Here is a 10,939-nt window from a genome sequence, read left to right as displayed (position 1 = left end):
ATCAAAATTAATGTTGGTTTTTTTTTTTTTCCAAGAAGCAATCCACTCTGTAAACCAAGTTGGAGGGGAGGAGATGATGTCATTTGGCCCTGTTAAAGCTGGGAGAAAGAGAACAAGATCACTGTCAATAAAAGATATACAAGGGTGTGTTAGCATAACACCCTTCTACTTGGGCGTGACTATGGAGTAAATAATAGAATCCCTTTACAGTGGTAGAACAAGTGACCTTTTGGAAATAATCACAAGATGTAAATAAATCCAAAGAGAAGCAGAGCATAGCTACAGAAAAAATATATATATATATATATATTTTACCTCCGGGTAAAATCTCATTTGTTGTCTCATTGTTATTTACCGAAAAGGTTTATGCTCTAATTCTCAGTGAAGATATTTTGTTCTTAGTGTTCAGTGTTTTTAGTATTAGCCTGAGGTGTTTAACTTTTACTTATTGAATACTTAGCTATGACTAAAGTAATGATGTCTGAAATACATAAAGGAACACCTTTTTTGCCTTTTCTATCTCTTTCTTTGTAAGAAGAAATTTGTTGTTGTAGAAGCCATATGATAATTCTCTTCTATGCTAAGCGTCTCCTGGATGTCAGTTCTTGGCATGTTTTTACTGACTGCTGGGAAGTACCTGTGGCTGTTGTAGCTTATTATTTAACTTTTGAAATCAATAATCTAAACATACTGTATTCATATATTTTTCTTTATACCTTCCTGCCCACCTGAAATATAGATATATTCAAATGCTCTGTAAGACAGAAGAGCATTTTCTCTATAGTTTTTTGTTGTGCATTACTGTGATTCTGTTTCTCAGCTAAATCAATTCTAGATCACTTGACCCTTACAGATCCAGGTCCTTACAAATCCAGCCAAGGAATAATCCAGTTTGCAGTATTTATTCACTAGATAACAAATCCTGTCAGTTCAGGATTTCCAACTTTTTCACAATCAATTTTTAGTTCCTTTTGAAAACCTTTTTTCCCTAATGTAGTTCTTCATCAAGGGGATGGCAAGGAATGATGGAAGAGAAAACATCTTACAGGACAGCATTGCATCAATTTAAACTTACATATAATGGAAATGATGGAAGATTTTTTTAAAAAAAAAATGTGTGAGTTTGGGTTTTTTGGTTGTTTTTTTTTTTGGGGGGGGGATATTTTTTTATATATATGACTTAATGCAGAAACTAAGATAAAACCCTGGAAGGAAAAGATAGCAGCTTCATGATCTCACTTTTCATGAAAAAGAAGTGAAGAGGAAATTACTGATGGAGAAGAGTAAAATCTAAAGACCTTCAAGGACCTTGATAGCTGTGTTTCTGAAAAGTAGAGGGTTATAACATGAGTCCTTTGTTCTTTGCTTGCCCCCATCCAAAGAAGCACTTTGAAGGAAAGCTCTTTTCTGTGAAGGTTTGTATTTCAGGTACCCATGATTGCCATCATGACAGCATTGCTATTTCTTCCAACATTTCTTAACACTTTAAAGCTCTACTTGGAGTTCTCTTGGAAAGTGGTAGCTGGGATAGGGTTAATTTTCTTCCCAGTAGCTCGTACAATTCTGTGTTTTGGAGTTAGAATGAGAACAGTGTTGATATCACACTGATGTCTTAGTTGTTGCTAAGTGGTACTTACCCTAAGTCAAGGACTCTTCAGTTTCCCATGCTTTGCCACTGAGGAGGGGCACAAGAAGCTGGGACAGAGCAGAGCCAGGACAGCTGACCTGAAGTAGCCAGAGATATTCCATACCACAGAATATTATGCTAAGTATAAAAACTGTGAGGAGTTGTCTGAGGGTCACCGATTGCTGCTTGGGAACCGTCTGGGCATTCAGTAGTGGGTTGTGAGCAACTGTATTGTGCATCACTTGTTGTCTGGGTTTTTTTCCTTACGTTTTATTCCTCTCTCTGCTCTCTCCTTTTCATTAGAATTGTTTTTAAGATGATGATGATGATGATGATATACTTTATATCAATTATTAAACTGTTCTTATCTCAACCCATGAGTTTTATCTTTTTCCGATTATCCTCCCCACCTCACTGGAGTTGTGGGGGAAAGTGAGTGAGTAGCTGTGTGGTACTTAGTTGCTAGCTGGGGTTAAACTACAATGAGTCATTCAATGTACTAAGAAAATCCAACCATTGTCTTAGGGTACAACTATAGGCAGAAGAAGGGGGAGTATTTGCCTGGGTTTTTTGGTGTTTTATTTTTTGGTTATTTTTTTGTTCAGGTGACTTTTAGCATGAGGTGTGTCATATTTGGTGTGACACAGGGATTTATTAAATTCTGAATATTCTTCGGAATATTCAATTCTATTGATAATTACTTAGCATCATATCTTTGGAAAAGTTTTAAGACCTTGGAGTTATGTTTAAATTGTATATTAACCTTGGAACACACTAGTGAACATGTAATAATAGTAAGTCCTCTAGATCTATTATTATCCCTCAAAAATATGGAAAGATATTTGTGCATTCATTCAGTACAGAGCCTGGCTGACACCCTTCACTCATTTTGAGATACTGTAGTTCTGTTGCTCTATATGCCTCTGTTAAACTTTACTGTAGCATTTTTCTGATTTCTGTTCAAATACTTTGATTTTAAACTTGCGCTGCTGTGCTCTGCCTAACTCCTTTCCCAAACTCACGGCAAGGGAATAGACAGCAAAAATGGAGATTTCAAATGCTCAGTAGATTTGTCTGATATAGCTCCCATTAACTTTGTGCAATAACATTGCTGTACAGAAAGAAGTTTGCAACCATAAAGAATGTACTGCCTCTTCAGATGTCCACAGTCCTACCTGGAACAATAGCTAAACATAAAAGCTCATGATAATGCTGCTATGAGCAGCACAATAGGAAGATGTTTGGCTGTTAACACAGTACAACTGAACAGCCTTTTGCTATTTCATTTAAGAAATACATGGCAAACTGCTTCCAGGCCATGGTCTGCTCATTGGTCCTCCCCAAGTTCCCATACATTAAATCAGTTCCAGTGTATTTTCATGGTTTAGATCAGTCCTTTCATTTGAAATATAAATCTTGTCTTCTTGTGTAGATTCACTAAGAATAATAGTATAATTGAATAGATTTTCATATGAAATATACATGAGATACTTTACTGTTCATTGGTGTTGGAGGTACTTGCAATTACCCAGTTGACTTTTGCTATAACAAGGCTTTTTTTCAGCCGATAGATAGTTGAGCTCTGCAAAGAAAGACATCAACAAACCTTGCATTTCCAACTCTGCATTGTAAATAGGGATACTGAAATAACTATGCACTTCCCTGATTTTGTATATTGTCTTGCAAATCTGTTTTATTTGCTTGTCAAAACCAGCACAACAGGAAAACTAGCTTTGAATAGTGATCTGTGGTGCAAAAAGGGAAGTTGTTTTACCTGCTACAACCATCATAAAGGCTCTCAGTGTAAAACCATTTGTGCTGTAGTTTTGAAGCCACTGGAATGACTTTTGAAATAAGATTATATTCATTGTCAGCTAGAACAATGGGATTTTGACTTGTTTGTATTTATTCTCTGTTAAAAACATTCTTATTCAGTGAAAGATTTTTTGTTTGATATTTTACTTCAGGAATGATTCATGATGCAAGTATGAATGCAAAAATATCAATTAATGACTTACGCTATGAAGTTTTTATCTATTGAAACTGAAATGAGTGAATTTATTAAATAGTTGTATTTTTCGCAGAACAATGCAGAAGTGATTGTGTCATGTATGTGTATGTATATGTGTGCGGCTGTTCACACTTAAGTTGTGAACACACTTTGGTTGCTGTTTGTGTGAGAGATCAGCTGGAATGCATGGGGCTCTGGGGCTCTGCCTGGGCACAGATAATGAGCCAGCAGAGGACTGGTAGGTCAGGATTAAAGGGTAGACCAACATGTGTAAAGTTGTAAGAACATCTGATTAGGAAGTAACATCTGAGGTCTTCTTCAGACAACTGGAAGAAACCTTGTGTTTGGAGGCCTTGGGCCTTATGAGGAACTTCCTGACACGGGTGACCAAGAGCTTATGGGGAAGGTGCTTTGCTGTACCTGAATACATACAGGCAAGGAAGAGCTGGTCAGGGGTGTGAAGGGCAGGGGCATTCTTGGCTGCCTGCAGTGAACATGACACGGTAAAGCTCAGGATCCTGAGAGGAGAAAACAAAACAAATAGTAGGATCACAATCCTGAACTTCAGAAGAGCAGACTTTGAGCTGTCGAGGAATTTGCTTAGAAGAATACTGTGGAATACAATCCTGGAGAGAAAAAGGGTCCAAGAAGGCTAGTTGATTTTCAACATTCCTCCACTCCAAACCCAAGAATATTCCATCTCTATGTGTGGGAATTAAATGTAGCAGGAAGTTTACATGGATAAATAAAAGGCTTCTGAGAAAACTCAAACACAAAAAGGTGGAGGCAGGATGAGGTGATCCAGGAGAAATATAGAGACACGGTATTAGAAAGAGTGTTACCACTAAGTCAAGGGAAGTGATTCTTTACCTCTACTCAGCCATGATGAGGCCATGTGTAGAGTGCTGTGTCCACTTCTGGGCTCCACAGCGGAAGACAGACAAGGAGCTAGTGGAGAGACCGAAGGGCTGCTAAGTTGATTAAGGGAATGGAGTATCTCTTTTATGAGGAAATGGTGAGACAGCTGGGACTGTTCAGAGTTTATGACCACACAACACAAATATTGTAGTGCTGAAAGTCTCGTTCCAGCATTAAAACTACTCTGTGCTGAGACTACCTGGAACTGTTGGCAGGGACAGTTATGATGTAAAAGATATTATTTTATTCTGTTCAGTATATTTTTATGATCTACCACTCATACCTCAACGAGGAAGCTACAGAAGAATTCAGGGTTCAAAGTCTGCTCATATGGCTGGTCAATGGTCATTTGAGATTATTACTGTTAGATGAGGAAAGTATTTTGAAATTGTATCCAGAAAAGTATATTCTGTACTGAATAATTTTACCTAGGCTAAAAGTTACACATGCTGAAAAACCAAGCATTCAGAAGTAAACAAACAGTATTGGCAATGCTATTTCTGCTTAGTTCACCTGCACACATACATTTTAATCTTATAATACACTTTTCTCACAGGTTTCTGGTCTGTTTCAGTTCACGAATTGGTATCTGAAAAGGCAAGTGCATTGGTTGAAGAGATAATTGTAAATATTGAATTTTTTAACTCTGAAATATTCTGAATTTTAGATGTTTACCACTTGAACTAAACCCCTTTAAACGTTAGCTACCAAAATATATAACACATAATGAAAATTGGTGGGTTTTGTACTTGGGTGCACGATTCATATCTGTGTAAAATGTCACACGTGTATATTTTTCTGCAGAAAACAGACTGACTAAGAAGATGACTTCTGGCTCTCTTCTTGGACCTTTTTTTCCAGTCTGAATTAACTTAATGAGATAAACAGGATGAATTAGAGGTAGTTGTGTTTCTTCAGTACAGGCTGAATATATTTAAGTATCATAAGTTATTGATCGTTCTGTTTTTCCTCAAAATATTCTGTGCATATAGGCTGAAAAGTCCCAGTTTATAACTGGAGTTACATGATTTGTGTAGAATCAAAGCCAGGAGCAACGGTGCCATCCTACAGCAATTTATACCTTAAACTGGATTTTCCTGGTTTTGAAAATCACTGAAGAGAGAGGTGGTTTGGCTTGTATTCACAAATTCTGAGCCAGGAGAGATTCCAGCTGTGCTCTGTGTTAGTCCACTGGAACTAGATACAGATGAAAGGTATATTTTGGGGAGAAGTCCAACACTTAGAACTTTTTTTCCTAGAGTTTTTCAGAAGTTCTGCACTCATCTGGAACTTTAATTCGTACAGGGTTTTCCTTCCTTTTTAAATTACTCTCTGGAAACAGCATGTTTTCCATGGTATGTGATGGTATATTCTGTGGTGAAATCCTTGTCTACAAAGATTTTTAAACTTCACTACCACTGTGTATAACATGAGGTTTCAGGAATTAAGTTTTTATCCTTTAAACTGTTCATAATTCTTCTGTAATGGATATCTAGAAATGTTGGGGTTTGAGACCTGCAAAATAGCAGCTGAGTTGCGTTCTTAGCTGGCAGAGAAGACTGCACTTTGGGTGGGACACTGCAACCTGCTACAGGGTTAGTGGATGCCTGTGACATCCAAAGTATTTCACAGAAGGAAGATTCAAAGAGACATCGGACTTAAATGACAGTACTGAACAGATTGTTCATTGCAGAAAATCAGGTATTGCACCAAAGTGTCTTTCAAGTGTTCTGAATGAAAAGCCTTGCATCTTTTACTTCTAAAATAAGGGTTATTGTTAGGAATTTACAGCTTTTACTTTTTTTTCAGGTTTGGTTCTTTCAGTAAAGGTATGTAAAGCCTGGTGTGGGGGAGTGAGGAGAGTCTACCTTTTACTGTTACTGCTCTTACTGTGACAGCCCCTTAAGAGGCTCTGAATGGTCAGTGAACCCAGTCTTCTAACTATCAAGTCCATAACAGACTGGCTGCAGGGCTTTCAAGTTACCTGAATTACCGTGTTGAGATGGAAGGCAGAGATGGGTTTCGTCATCAGTGCTTCATGCAACAACAGATTGGGCCTTTGGATATTACATGGCAATAATCATTAAGATTAGAAATGAAAAGTGGTTTACATTGACTTGGAAATTACAGGAGATAATGAAACGTAAAGGAAGCTATCTATGAAAAATGGGAAAGTAACGCATGTCTGAGTATTTTGATTAAAATTCATCTGAAATGCAGAACAAGGCTTCTGGTCACCCAGGCTACACTAGTTTGATTGGGCACATATAGCACCACACCACTTCATTGCACTCTTCTGTTCAAAAAAACAGGCACAAACATAGGTTACAGAGCACAGAATGTGTATTTCTGCACAGGCTGGTAAAACTCTTCAATATTTATCCAGTGCTTTGTATTGTTGCCATGTCAATCTGATAGTTCAGAGAGGTTGTTTCAGGAAAAGATGTGAGAGATCTGTCAGATGAGGAAGCTCTGTCAAAAGAACGACACTATGGGTCTCTCTTATTGTAAGGGCTATGTGTACATCTCAAAGCAGGTGCTCTCTGTGATGTGCCCTGCATTTCTGATTGCCTAATTATCCAAATGAAGGTTCTCTGTCATGCACAAAGTTCCCTTTCTGCCCCAATCCTGTGTAAGTAGGATGTGGGAATTTAAGTTACAAGGTGCTCTCTTGCATTTTCTTGATTCACTGATAATTTGCATCTACTGTCATTACATTTCCAAGCTTTAAGCTGTCCTTTCTATGAACATGTATAACCTGGTATTTCTTACTATTGGTCTACATGTCAATCAATACCCATTGCAGTTCTCCTTTGTCAATACCAATATTGTAATACCACGAGCATATTTTTTTAGCAAAAGTAAGTATTTATTGTCATGGTCACTGAAAGGAGCACACCAGTACCCTGTTCTGCCTGCAAAATGGCTTGTTTCAAATGCCTAAAAAGTAGTTTGTCTCCTTGTTCTTGTCTTACTCTTTTTGGTATATTTTCTTTTCCAATTTGAATCACTCCCTGTTTTGGTGCCAATGTGGTGTGAATGCTCCATTATTCCCAGGATTCTTTAGCAGTCTAGCAGTGACGTTTCCCCACAAACAGTGTAAGATGATTCAGCTGGTCTAGGAGCTACTTTAAAGGGCAGTACTCTACCACATCTCATCCCTTCGCCTACTGACGTGCTCCAACACAAATCAACAGGCAGATGCTCTTTCAGCATTATGTAGTAAAAACAGATGTATGTCAAGTAGCTAGGTAGCCTTACCATTTTGTTATGTTGTAAAAGGGTTTATAGGATGTATTTTTAAAGTAAATTAGGTCCTTGAAGAGTTTACATAAAGCTCAGAGAGATGTGGCTCCTACTGCAGTCTACCTCAAGCTACCTTGGAGCAAATGAAGTGACATCTACCTTCACAAATCTGCTGTATTCTCCATAAGAAAAGCAACCTCAGACTGAAAGTTGGAGTGGAGTTCAGAGCAATCTCAGTAGAAAAGAAAAAGAACTGCTAAAAATAGCATGTTAATGACTGTCATAAGGTGGCCTGCTCACATGGAAATACAGGGAAAGGAAATGTGTTTTATAGGATGTGACTGATCTGTCAACGAAGTTTTTGAGTGTAAACTGAATTTGTAGTATGCCTTTCTATATCTGACAATATTAATAAAGGAAGGGACTGTTGATACTACAGCAGATGTGTTGTCCTTTTGCTTTCTTATTCATATCTCCCATGTAAACTGATTTAATTTTCCCTTAAACTCTTTGATATAATGAGACCACCTATAAGCCCTGGGAGAAGAGAGTGTGCAAGTGGGTTAGAGATGGAAGAATGGAACTTTAAATGGGAATTGAAGTAAGGGAGTTCTAAGACTAGCTGAATACAGGGAGTAAGTGAAAGACCTGGTGGAAACAGGGAAGACAATGTTTGAATACAACATCAAATAAAATACTACTGATTTTTTGCAGTGTTGAAATAGAAGCAAGAAATCAGAGGGTTTTAAAAAAAAAAAAAAGGAAAGGATACCCAAAGTAAAATAGGTTAAGGTGTATAGGTAGGGTCAAAGAGTTGGCTAAAGACAAGGTGTACAATATGAAAATTAAATTATGCTAAATTATACTTTTAAAAGGTTACGTCCCAGTGAAATATCTTCTCAATAGTAGTTTGTTTAGTGTTGCCTATCTAAAGTTTCAAAAGAAGGGGAACTGAATTGCTGTCTTACTGTCCTGCTAGATAGAATTCAGTCCCTTTTCTGGATAATGTTTATCTTATTGATTTGTTTTCATCTTTAAAAGTGTTTTGAAGAGTAGAATTTTGAGGTTTTGATAGATTACATCTGAAAAGCAGCTGACATTTTTTCCCTGTTACATATAATAAGATATGCCAAAAAGACTGATCACAGATCTTTGAAGTTCTTTTTCTGTAGTTGCTCCATTTTCAGGATAGTCTTGAAATCATAAAAAAGTTTAGAGATTGTTTGGAAGGGAAGCAGGATCAGGTGAATAGGAATTAGGTTTTCTTATTAAGTTTTTCTGTTTATTTATTCAATCCATTAAACAAGACCTCACAGGATATTAAATTTTTATAGTGTGTGTTTTATTCTATCTCAAAGACCTAGCTTGATATGTAGCAATGGGACATGACTGATGCTATTAATTCCCATTACTACGAGAACCAGACTACTTCAGACGAGAGAGCTGTGCTTTGTCTGAACAGTCTGGGAATAGTTTCAGTTTATGTTGTCTTCTTAGCAGCCTCTGGCAAATTTCAGATTTCAGGTATTAATCTTTGCAAATGAATGTGAAACAAAAATATTTTTTAAAATGTAGGATGAGTCATTAAGTTGCAGCATTAAAATTTACAGGTGAGAACACTAAAAAATTAGATGCTTACTGGAAGTTTTTCTGAGGCCAGTAGATTTGGATCAATAACAGGCTCCATCATACAAATTATTGGTATTGCCACATAGGATATATCTACCTTCATATTATATTTGTATATAGGTAGTAAGGCAGATGTTTAAATGACAAAGAGGAGATAAAACTGTGTACTTGAAATTAAATAATGCTTTTGCATACTCTATCGTTTTGTAGTTACAAGGTAAGACTGTAACAGTGTTTTACTGAAGGCAATATAGTGATTATTTATTTATTTTAAAAATAATAATTCATATCTGGTAATGTTGTTTAGCAGTTGAAATTTAGCTAACCTGAAGCTTAACTGGATTTCTGAACATACTGTTGTTATATATCCAAAGTTTACTTTGCCACCTATTCTGGATGACTGTGTATTTCCTTAGGAAAAAAAAAATATATTTACAGCATATTTTTCATCAACAGGCAAAACAGTGTTGACTTAGTGACAGTTATAAAGTGACTTATTCAGCTACTGAAAAGCAGACTTCATTCAGCAACATTAAAATCTTACATATTTCTTGGGTATAATTTGGTGTGATTGAGAATTACATGTAATGGAAAAAAAAAGATTAAGGTCTATCAAAAATCCTAGTATTGCAGATATCATATATTTCTGTATACTGCATGTTCAAGTAACTGATTGAAAATGTGTTTTTTTAATAAGTATGGTAAGGATTTTCGTTCATAGTGTGAGTGCAATTTTCTCATCAGCTTCCAGGAAGAAATCAACTTCACTTAATAAAACACTCTGTTGGTGAGCAGTGTTAAATGGCCAAATAGCTCCTTGTAATATCTTCCAGCTTGTATGTCTGTGCTTATATATTCCTTCAAACTAGCCTTATTCAGATTTTATTTTTTTTTTTCTTAGACCTCTGTGAATTCTGGAGAAGGATGCATCTTCACATTGCAATGGACACTTCATCTCTTGAGCAATCTACAGGCTGAACCGTGTATTAAAAAGTGAGTATCTAGAGGTCTTATTTTCTACATTGTTTTCATTTATAGAATAGCACATATTGTGACACATAGCTAAATTCAGTAATCTCAGCAGTGATGAATGACTTCCTCAGTGTTACAAGAAATGTGAAAAACCTGAAAAAAGTATTGGCTTCCTCTTTGTCCTTTAAGTGGTTTTATGACAAAACAGCTATCTATGTTTGAATAAGACAACATTTACTGAAATTGTGCAATGAAACAATGCTATAGGGAACATTTTCATCTCTTTTAGCACCCAACTGTGACTAAATTATAGTCTATTACCCTAGTTATTGGGGATGGGTGTAGGGGAGAAAACAAATCAATTGAATGGAGGGTAACATTCCTCCTGTGGAGATACACAACCTAAAGAAATATCATATAGGCTTTTTTACAGTTTTCTGTATGAGACTGGTGGAACCCCGAGCTAACTCAACACCTTTTCTGAAAAATTTGAAGTAGTTTGGTGTAGGTAGAAAGGTAGGACTTTTTAGTAGGAG

This window comes from Falco peregrinus, chromosome 3 (genome assembly GCF_023634155.1).
Source record: "Falco peregrinus isolate bFalPer1 chromosome 3, bFalPer1.pri, whole genome shotgun sequence".
Classification (NCBI taxonomy): Eukaryota; Metazoa; Chordata; class Aves; order Falconiformes; family Falconidae; genus Falco; species Falco peregrinus.
Note: the sequence above shows the minus strand (reverse complement) of the source record.